This window comes from Notolabrus celidotus, chromosome 6 (assembly GCF_009762535.1).
Source record: "Notolabrus celidotus isolate fNotCel1 chromosome 6, fNotCel1.pri, whole genome shotgun sequence".
Lineage (NCBI taxonomy): Eukaryota > Metazoa > Chordata > Actinopteri > Labriformes > Labridae > Notolabrus > Notolabrus celidotus.
The window spans coordinates 21,030,923-21,043,107 of NC_048277.1; positions in this window are offsets into that span (position 1 = coordinate 21,030,923).

Genomic DNA, 12,185 nt, shown 5'->3' on the forward strand with positions numbered 1-12,185 from the left:
CTGTCATGATGAGTCCACAAGGAATAAAATGACCCTCTGTTTTAAAGTATACAAGTGGTATTTACATGATTCAAATTTAAGGATTATCTGTTTATCACTATGGAACAGGTCTGAAGTATTTAGATTGATAAGTTTTACAATAGAAATAGTTCAAAGGGCATCTAAGAGTGCAAATGGAAGTAAGCATGTGCTTAATCTATGTTACAATTATGAGGGGGTCCTTGGAAAATGTTCTCACCTGTAATGAGTCCCTGGTTGAGAACCACTGATTTAAACAATCAAAATTCAGAACCGAAAAATACGCTTTATCATCACATGATAAGAAATAATACTGTTCAACAGGAAAGAAAATAAACGATGCAAATGTGTTTTCATGTGATAAAGTCACATACAATATATACTATTAAAATGACACAATAATCAATTTCTAACTGTTTTTTACTACCTACCAATTTTGCCTATGAACTTATTTTAATTTATCATTTTCACCATAACTGCTGAGTCAGCATTAACACAACTGCATAATATTCAAAATCAAGTGGTGAGTTATCAATGTTCATGTAGACTTTATTTTACCAGCTGTCTGAAGTATTAACCAAGAATAAGCACAACTAATCGATGCATATCACCTCAAAGTGCGTATGCATTCTTCCTATCTATAACCTTAAAATAAAACTAACCTAACATAAACAGTAACTAGTGTTTTATAAAAAAGAATTGAATCTATGTATTCTGTGTAGAACTGCTGCTTAGAAATTTTCATGAGACAGAATATTTAACAGGTTGTTGGTCGCTCTGACAGTACTTCTACACATTACCACAAGAGGGCAGCTGTGGCCATACAGAAACGTGGACACTTGTCTGTTAATATCTGTCTGTCTGTCTGTCTGTCTGTCTGTCTGTCTGTCTGTCTGTCTGTCTGTCTGTCTGTCTGTCTGTGTCAGTCTGATATCTGAAATCCCACCAATAAATGCACTTATTGTTTCAACCATCCTTTTAAATTAAATAAATGACTTCTAATCACCATTTGGACAATCCTTGTATAATCAAATAGAAATGGTCCATTTGTTTTATTTGAATTGCACTGTGTTTGGTGGCATGCCCTGCATGAAGGGGGATTAGTGATAACGAGGGTTTGCTGTTTTTTGAATTGCACACATTTGAATTTTGGACTCATGTTGAAGCAAAGCAAATCTGTTTGAGGCTCATTTCCCAAGTGTCAGAGTGTCATCTGAGAGCCAAGGTGCCTCATATGGTGAAGTATACTGGCATACTGATTACTGCCCTCTGCTGTGGGAAGCTGAGAGTCACAAACAAGTGTGGATGGAAGGTAATTGCTGGGGAAAATATTGGTTCTGCATTCAAATGTGGCTGCAGTGACACAACTCTGTTTACACTTCCGTGCAGCTATTCACATTCACTTGCAAAGTTTGGTTCCGATGGCTGAAGTCCAACTTTCATGTGATGGATTTGGAGGGCCGAAGCCTTTTTTGGGCCTTCAAAACATTTAACTTTGGATTGAGTTGTAAATTGGCACACCAATTTGGCCGAGACATTTCAGTAACTACTGTGTCTGAAGTAAAGTTGTCAACATTTTCAAAACTTAGATACTTCTAAATACCACTTTCTCTTTCTCTTTAAAGCGATATAATACCAATGATTTAACATTTGATAGTATCCAAAAGCATGTCCACACATCATTTCAACCCAAAGCTGCCATGAGCAAAAGAGAGAGAGCAGCTGTGTTTGATCGGATTAAAGAGGATGTGAAGACAATTGATATGGGGAAATAAAGCAATAAGACTGAGACTTAAGGCGTTATTTTCTCACTGTGTTACAGCAGTATTACATTAATGATTTTATTAAGAAATTCACAATTCTGTATGTCGGCTGGATTTTGTTTGTTTGCAGTGCTTGTTTGTGCGCTTCATCCTGTGCGCTGTGTCTCTCCGCTGTGTGTCTCTCCGCTTCTCTGCTGTCAGTCACACCTGAAGCACTCACAAAGCTCTGACAGACAGCAGAGTGCTCAAAGTCAGAGTAAATACCATTATTTTGAGAAGTCCAACTGGCATTTCATAACGATGTACTCCTTATGTTGATGTTGAAGCATACAGACAGAAAGCAGAGGGGAGAGATAGCAGTGTCACCTGCTCCTTGTTTGTTTTCTATAAGTCCCTACCTGCAGACTGTTGACTGAGAGGTTCACATAACAGAAAATTGATGTACATCACACAACACACACTACAATACACACTGCCCCTAGATAATGAATGATTTGATGAATCCAGAGGGAATTGGCTTATTTCAGTCATGATCTTTACATTGCCATTTTTGCCAATTGCTGTTTTTTGTTTGTTTGAACCAACAACCCTTTCTCAAAGTCAACCCTTGCATTTCTGGTTACATATGAAATATAGATATATATCACGTATATAATGTGGAACCCCTCAGGATGAGTCTTAATTACTCTGCTTACGTCTCCTCATTTCATCAAGCCACCTGGAGCCACCTGGTTGATTGTCTGAACATCTGCTAAATTAATGACTTTACTCATTACATTTGGTGTGATTACAGCTAAGGTAAGAGTGCAAAGCTAAAATGTTGAACACATTGACAACACAATGTCACACCAGTTAACATCAGCATGTTCACTAGTTGCTGCTAGTTGCTGTGATAAATCTAATAAAATATTCTGTTGCAGATGATGAAGAAATTTGTAGTTTATGTAGTTTGTGTAGTTTATTCCTCCAAAAATAAAGACAGCTGATATTGCATGAGAATGATTACAGTCAAGTTTAGATGCATCAGTTAAAAACATAGTAACTAGTTTCCAACCCTAACTTTGAGCTAAAAAAAAGGAGTGAAAAAAATAGAGGATTACACAAGTAAGGTTTATGAAAGGCTCATCGGAGCAGGGGCGGTTCTGCAGGGGTGGCATAGGGTGTCAAGTGCAACCTTGAAACGCAGCCTTGCCACCCCAGTTGGAAGGATTTAATTCAAAGAAAAGTTATGCTTCATTGTACACTTATGTGAATTATTATTATTAAAGCAAACACAACCAGAACCAAACTCAAGCAAACAGAACCAGGACCAAACTCAGGCAAACAGAACCAGAACCAAACTCATGCAACCAGAACAAGAACCAAACTCAAGCAAACAGAACCAGGACCAAATCAAGCAACCAGAACCAGAACAAACTCAAGCAAACAGAACCAGAACCAAACTCAAGCAAGCAGAACCAGAACCAACCCAAGCAAACTGAACCAGGGTTAGGGTTATGATTAGGGTTAAGGTTTTGAGTAGGGTTAGGGTTAAGTTTAGGATTAGGGTTCGGATAAGGGTTAGGGTTAAGGTTAGGGTTGGGGTTACGGTTATGATTAGGGTTAGGGTCAGGGTTAGGGTTATGATTAGGGTTAGGGTTATGATAAGGGTTAGGGTAAGGGTTAAGGTTAGGGCCGGGGTTAAGGTTATGATTAGGGTTAGGGTTATGGTTAGGATTAGGTTTAGGGTTATCATTAGGGTTAGGGTTATGATTAGGTTTAGGGTTAGGGTTAGGGTTATGATTAGGGTTAGGGTTATGATTAGGGTTAGGGTTAGGGTTAGGGTTGGGATTAGGGTTAGGGTTATGATTAGGTTTAGGGTAGGGGTTATGATAAGGGTTAGCGTAAAGGTTATGATTAGGATTAGGGTTACGGTTACGGTAGGGGTTGAAAACTGTAGGTGCTAGTGAGCAAGTTTTTTGGCGAAACCCATAAAATGTCGCAATTGTCCCCAGGACTGATGAGTGTGTTGGATGAGGTGAAATTACGTGCATTTTAAAGTCACAAAAATCAATTTTCCGACATTTTTTTTTCATGCCCAGGACAGGAAGAGATGGAAGGAGAAAAACACAGCGATGAAGAGATGGAAGAGGGACAGCATTGTCAGAGAGACAAGAAGACAACATACATATTCTAGACAGTTAGAGGGAAAAGACAGTGCTGGAGTCATCACAAATGATCTGCAGTCGTGCTGGTCCACACCATATGAAAGTTACAACTAAATAAGAACCACAAATGACATCATTTAACACAGTCTGATCTTTGAACACATAGCAATTCAATAACAGCCAGTGTTTCCCCTCCCTATACTGTTCATTAAATTTGCGTTAATATCTGAATATTTAAGGAAAATTATTTAAAGTCTTGTGTTTTATTTATATATCTTACACTTCAAACATTTTTTTACCCATATCACATATATATGTTTTGGCATTTCTTAAAACTGAATTGTCTGTTAACTAGATTTTTAGGGAGGGGGGGTTGTCCTGTTGAGGGGGTGGGGTGCCCCCTTATCAAAGCAGGAATACACCCTCATTTAATATGTGGACAAATCAACTCAAAAAGACATCCAGAAAACAGAACAATCATTGTAAAAAAAATATCAAGCTATGACCAAAGTATATACGTTTTTAAATTAATTCAGCACATAGACGTCTGCCATGTTGCCACCCCTCAAAAATGTACTGCCCCCCTCTTGCCAACCCATAAATATTTTTCTAGATCCGCCCCCGCATAGGAGTCACTGGTTTATACATACAGTATATTTAGACAGTGAGGATCTGCAGTGTAAAACCCCATTGAGGATCAATCATGTATTATCTTCAACATAACTTTTCCAGCTCTCTTCCCTCTCAAACTGGAGAGTTATGGTCCAAATGCGTGCAAAATTTGTATCTTAAAGACTAAATCCACAAGCCTAAATGTGATGCATGCATGAGAAAGTAAAGGAGCCACAGACACAAGTCAAACAGCCCTGCACACATATTTTTTGGCAAGCACTTACACAGCAACTTCTCTGTTTGTATATTTAACATTTCAGCCTGTGAGGGCAAAATTATGCATTGAGCACTGGTAGAAACTGACATGTGACATGTACAGGATTGTTTTCTCGTGCTCTGTGCTCTTCTGCTTGCAAGACTTTCACCTACTTGCTCATGAGTCCTTTTTCACAGTAGGAGGAGCATGGAGGCAGGGTGTGCATATTAACATACAGTCAATGCTATGGACTCATATGATGAGTATGTTGGTATGACTCAGGTTAAAACATCTTGCACCAATACAAGAGGGATCAGCTCTAGCGGGATTTGGCAGATGCTTTTTATTTGAAGAGGCACTCAGCAGGGATTAAGTCTCTTGATTTCAGGCTAACAGACATCAGGTCCAATCAGTCTCATCTTTCAGATATGAATGCATAAAGGGATGAATTAAGCACAACACAGCAGAGAATAAAAGAATAAAACACAACAAAGGACAGATTTACAAATGGGCATGCCAGATAAAAAATTAAAGTATTTAAAATAAATAATGCTGATTGAAGGAAAGAAATTAGATCATGTGGATTAATGAAGTGAGGTAAATGGTATGGTCAGTATGTGTGTAAGTGTGGTTGTTTATCTCAAGACTGTGTATGCCTTTAGATAATAAAGGGTCCAGTCAATAAAGATAAGATTATTTGTTTGAATGCTGTTATTCAGTTATTGCTCCTCAAACATTTTGAAAGAGGATATGTGGATCAGGGAAATCTTACTTTTTTGGAGGGAGACCTCACAAGAAAGCTCCAGAAACCCTACGTATGACCCTGGTGAGAAGAATATGGGACTTCTGTTTACATGTAAAGGATGAGAGGAAGGAGTCCTGTCTCAGCTGAAGCTCTTGTTCCTAGATTTTCAGTCCGAAGGGAGGTTCTGGTATTTACTGCTACCAGCTGCACAGGTATAGGGCTTCACAGCTTGGCAGCTATTGAGCTGTTAATGCAATTCATCTGGCAAGAATTATTATATAAACTGGGACCATCTGATGGCTGATATATATCCACAGGTTCATTAACAATAGCATAAGCAGATTATTACGAATAATTCAAAGTAATTCAACAATCATGACTGAACCTCCCTTCACAAAGGTTTTCATGCTCCGTTTTGATTGAAGCATTTTCATAAAAAGTGAATTTTAAAGGCAATCTATAGAGGTTTACTTGATCTATTCTACTTTTATTGATATACAATGGGCAGATATAATTCAAGAAATGACCATACACTTTCAAAGACTTCCAAAGAACGTGTGAAAGTCAGCTCAGCTTTGTCTTCAAGCACATCTCTAACAAAACTGTCACTGAACCTTCAAATGGTTTTATTCCAGTCCTCAAGAGACCCCTGATCAAAGGATTACATGACTACAAATCTATCAGTCTGACGTCTTCAGTCATGAAGTCCAGATATGTGCAAATCAACCTGAAGGACGTTGCAGACCCTTTGTTGAAACCCTGGCTGATGCAAACAGAGCATATTGCTCAGGGGATAATGCAGTCCCAGGAAAATGCACTACCTGCAACACCGCAATGACATATGCAAGGATACTGTTAGTTAATTCAACCGTGCATTCCCCCTCATCATCCAAAACATTATTCATTAAGCTTAAGCCCCTTTCACACATGCACGGCTCATGAAAACGTCAGGAAATATCCGTTGGGGATGGATGTGAGCTGCATTCACATGTCAATATCCACTGGTGCCCTACTAGTATGAAGTATCGTTGTAGTCAGGGTGAGAAGATGTGAAAACACAGCTGGTGATTGTGTACAATTAACACATTATTTCCAGTTGTTAAGAACGAGTCTCACACAGGCAGCCTCCTGCTGTTAGGTAGCTGTGAGACAGGATTAGTCTGGATCAAGGATGTGTGCGTTTAGTAAAGTAAATGATTAAACTCACATATCCTTGCTGGTAACAGCATTACTAATCAACTTAACAATTTATCAAGATGACAAAAAATAAGGAGATTTACCACGCTCAAGCTTATTTTGATTTAATCCTTATCGTCACACAAACAACGCGAAAAACATTGTTTGTATGAAAAAGATGATGAGTTGGGCCCAGATTGTACAGAGGATTAGATCCTCTGACATTTTTTGGGGGGGAGGTTAGGCCATAAAAAAAACACAAAAACTAAAATAAATTACTTTTAAATTCTGACTTTAAAGTCTAAATTATGTGATTAAAGTCCGAATTCTGATTTTAGTCTCAGATTTCAGAGAAAAAATTCTGAATTCTGTGAAAAAATATCAGTCATCGTACTTTAATCTCAAAATTCTCACTTCAAGGTCAGAATAATTAAAAAAAAAGAAGATGCGAGACAAAAAATTGTTATACTCGCAAAACAGATTTTTGAAGTGGCCCTTATTCTCTTCCATATGATTTGTGATCCAACAAATGGAGACAAAGTTATATGTGCCCTGTCTGGTTAAATGGCATATAACCACTAGAAAGGAGCATTGTGAAACCAGTACAGGTATGTGGACGATAGCCTGCTAGGAATACCGAAGACTGGTTGGGCTAGCTGTGTTAGCTTTAGCCATGCTCAGCAAACCAATTTGATATTGTTAACCTGCAGTGTTTAGCTGTGTTCAATAAGTTGTGCTAAAGTTTGACTGTTTTCTGAGTGTTTTCTTATACCTGTAAACCAGTGGGTTAGTCTGTTCACTGGTGTTGACTTTTAGGATCTCAGTATTCGGTGACATACAGAGTTTATAAATGAGAATGACTGCACATATCTTTGTGCCACTTCCTGCCCAAACATGTCCATGAAACATATCTTTTCTCATAAGTGTACGCAGGTGAATGTTTGCGAAAATCACATTCATTACCTAGACAATCAGCACTGGCAACCCTTGGGATGTGTGCAATCCCCTTTGTTCTTCCTTGTGTATGAAACGGACTGTCCCTCAAGACATTCATCTGTTTGTCGATGACACAATGTTTAAATAGTGACCAGTGTGTACGTAGACCGAAGGTGGAACAGGCAGCCTTCTCTTCTTGTCAGAGCAACCTGGAGCTTAACAGGGTCAACACTGTGGTGATGATAGTAGACAGATAATCTAGTGTGGATGTCCTAACATAGAATCCATCAACAAAAGCCCTGCAGAGAATCTACTCCAACCTGCCTGAGGAACTGCTGATCCACTTTAATCATCCAGTCCCCTGTCTATACAGAATTCACTGACTCACATCTGCCAACAAAAAAGACAGGGAGATACTATAATAGACTCTAGGGACCGCAGGGAAACTTCAGCTTGTCAACCCGCCTTACATTTATAACTAAGCAGGGACAGGGACTGTGAATTTATTGAGCCTCCTGAACAATCTGAGTCTTTATCAATACTGTTTTTTTGGCGGAAAGATGAGACAACAATATGTTTTTTTAACAGAACAGGTATTGCTATTGTTAATGATGTTTAATCTACCTTTGACTTATGGTCATTTTACTCATCCAAACTTGAACACATCATAATGTAGCCTTATGTCACCTTAATTAGCGAGTTGCTTTGAGTGGAGGAGGATGATGACTAACCTGAAGCGGCAGTAGCCAGAGTGGCCTACGCTTTTTAAAAAACCATGGCATTTTTATGGATGCAGAGTACAAATTGGTTTTGCCATATAGGTTGTGTTCCCCCTTTGTAAGTAGTTATCTTGCAAGATTGCATTTTGCTTCTTCCTTCTTCCTTATCTTTTGTTTCGGTAAACTTGAGACCTCTTTGCATGTTATTCAAGCAACCAGTTGGTGTATGATGGTGCCCCAGAGATTGAATTTAAATGAGTTCCCTCCACTGGAGATACAATGTTACGCCACAGGACCCTAAAGACTCAATAGCAGAAACAATAGGTTCACATAATATTGATTTTTGAGTTTTAAAAATGCATAACCATGACCTTTAAAGAATCACGATTTTATCCCCATATGACTACTCCATGCATCAGGGAGCTTGTAATAAATACCACTGTAGGCCAATCACACCCCTACACAATAAGGTCCAACTCCTCCTCATATGAGCACTATAGAGCTCAGTAAATCAACCAAACACAGTTTCTTTCCTTTGGGTCATCAAGGGATGACCAGTTTAATCAAATAATAGAGTATATAACACTAGAACATCCACTTACTCCTGTCATAGGTTATGTATATTAACACTCAAAAACCACTGTCCTCCCACACTATATACCCTTAATGTGTGTTTTTCACATGCATGTTTTTGCATGAAGTCCTGTCTTATCCTTTGTTATGATGATTTTTGAGACTCCTGGGTTTAGCTGGTTGTATCTGGTAAACTTGCTCCAGAGTGTTTTGTAATGCTGCATCAATAGTGCTTTTTTTTTTTTGAAACATAAAGGGGAAATGGTTTTCTATGAGCACATCTGGGTCTCATAATGTAATTTCTGAAAGTACAGTTTCATTAATTTTATTATATTGTAGCTATGGGGTGCTTGAAAAGTCAAATATTTTTAGGTTTTTTTTCTCTTTAATCTCAGATAGTTTCTGATGTTTTGGGGGTGCTTTTGAACTGTTTTATCTTGCTCAACTTTCAAGTTTTCATTGAGTTTTTCTGGCTATAACACGACACATTTTAATATACTTTTTATATGCTTTTCTTGCAGATGCTAGGGACTATTATACACTGTTGATCCCTCATTCAGCTCCAGCAATCCCAATTCCTGCTGTTTGAAAAAAAGAAAGTGCACAGGAATACAAACTAGATATCAAGTAAAAAAAAAGAAGCAAAGCAAAGTCATGAACTGCTAAATGCAGAGAGATTCATGTGGCAGTTACATGCTTTATCAACACCGTCAACCTGTCTGGCTGGACTCGACTGTAACAGATGCTCATATATATGTATAAGTCCCACACTCAAGCTGTAAGCTTACATGGGTAAACTGACTCAGGAGATCAAAACACCAAATGTTTCTGCCACTTCATCATCCACTTTATGTTGCATCTGCATTGAAGCACAGTCCATAACCAGTAAATATGAGCTTGCCACATGACAATGGAACATCTGATCTGTTTTTCAGATATGTGAATGAGTCGTCACTTCCCATCTTTTTATATGGGCTAAAGGCAACAGCTACCTAAGCATACTTTGCAGAAAGTGCTGTTGATTGCTGCTTTAAAAAATAAAAAAATAAAAAAATCAAAGGGAAATGCAAACTACTTTTATTCAAGGTATTGTTTGTCAGAATAAAGCCAGAGGAAGTCATTTATTGGATTCAGCCTGCTCTGACGCTAAAAGGGAAAATTTGACTTCTGTCATTTTAACAGTGAACAGAACATTGTGGCCTCCACTCTCAGAACACATTTGAAAATCCAAAACTATGCTACATAGCCTGCTTGTGTCTTTGATGTTTTTCAGATGTACAAATGAATCATTATAGCCTGAAGATGCCTCACTAAAACAAAAAACCTGAGGTTTTATAAATATTCGTATTAAAATGTACCTCTTTCTTGCATTTAAAGATTTCTGAAAACAGTCGATCTTAATGTATTCAATAAATAACGCTCTGCTCAACAGATTGAAGCCACAATTCAAGCTACAATGGTGAATGTTAATAATTGCCACTATTTTGATCTGAACATGAAAGCCTTTTAGGCAAGTGAGTGAGTGAGTGAGTGAGTGAGTGAGTGAGTGAGTGAGTGAGTGGGTGAGTGAGTGAGTGAGTGAGTGAGTGAGTGAGTGAGTGAGTGAGTGAGTGAGTGAGTGAGTGAGTGAGTGAGGCTACCAAGTGAATCCCAACTTGTTGACATTAGTCTACCATCTCATTGTTTACTTTGCTGGCCATTAAATGTAGGAGCTGAGGGGGTGAGTCATACTTCATCTACAGACCAATAAGAACACCAACATGGTTAGAAACAGTCCCCCTATGCATGCCTTTGAAAACACCTCGAAGTACCTGTGTTATGAATGAACTATGCTTTGATAATAAAAGAAACTCAACATGATGCCACACTTTTCTCAAATCCAATTTTCTCAGTTCCTATAGCACACTGAGTGTTTGTGGACAAAATATTAGGATGTATTTCATTGTGTTGCAACCCTTGACTGTATTATTGCAACACTGTGTACATGCGGCCACTATAATAAGCACTCTTGCTATTATGGTACTATTTCCTCTACAGAGTCACGTCTGTTTTCAATGCAATGCAGCCTTGTTCCTTTTGTGCAGATATTTCTCCAGATTATCTGGTTCAATTAATGATATTATGAACTGAAGATGATGAAATGCCCAATTATTTGTAATTTAACACTGAAGAACATAATTCTGAAATTGTTTAATTGTATGCTGATCTACTGTCTCTCTATTGAGATGTGAACCTCCCCCCCATCTTTACTTGTGAGACACGTGTCCTCTCTGAAGTGCTCTTTTTATACCCAGTCATTTTAATAACCTGTTGCAAATTAATCTAATTAGTTAGGGCAACTTGGTCAGTGCTTTATTGTCCCACTTTTTTGACACATGTTGCTGGCATAGAATTTAAAATGAGTATATATTTTTCGTTAAACAATACAAAATTTCCATTTCAGCATTTGATATGTTGTCCTCCAAATATTTTCAACAACATATCAGGTCAAAATTGATGGCAAACCCCAAAATCCATAACATTTTACGTAGTGTACAACTTTTTTGTAATTTGGGAAGTATATCAGGTGTAACGGCCCCCATTCATCCGGAGAAATAAGGTTGTCCTGTATCCCAGACGACCTTATTTTTACACACACGTAATACAGTTTCTTACCTATATAAAGAATATAAGAACATGACTTATCATTTCAAAATGCGGTGAGGAGCGATGACCATGTTTCCGTCTCTGAACAAAGGCTATCAAATGATTCATCTTTTGAATAAAGATTAATTATTATTATTATTCTTTTGCATTTTATAAACAGTTCTTAAGTCTATATTAACTATGTAAAGCAATTTTCAACAGTGTCTTGAATTAGGAATCAAATTAATTCAGTGAAATGTAAGGTCTTCACTTTTAGAATTATTCAAATGCACTGGTACACAAGTTTGGTCTGAAACCATTACAGCTTAAAGTACTTTTTTTGTGAAATGTCTTATCAGCATCAATTTGGTGTGCAGCTACTCTGACATAAATTTGACAACTCACTGACATCCAGTGATTCCCATTTAATGCCACAGCATTAATCTTTTTCGTGAGTCCTAGTTTGGTTGCTTTCTCTGTTTCTCTGGTTCAGTTTTATCACAGGCCTGTGATAACTCACACTGCCAAATAGTACTCTGCCGGCTTTTTGGATGCAGTTGTGAAGCTGACATCAGTCCGATTAGCTGCACCTGCCACTTCTCAGGCAAGGATTCT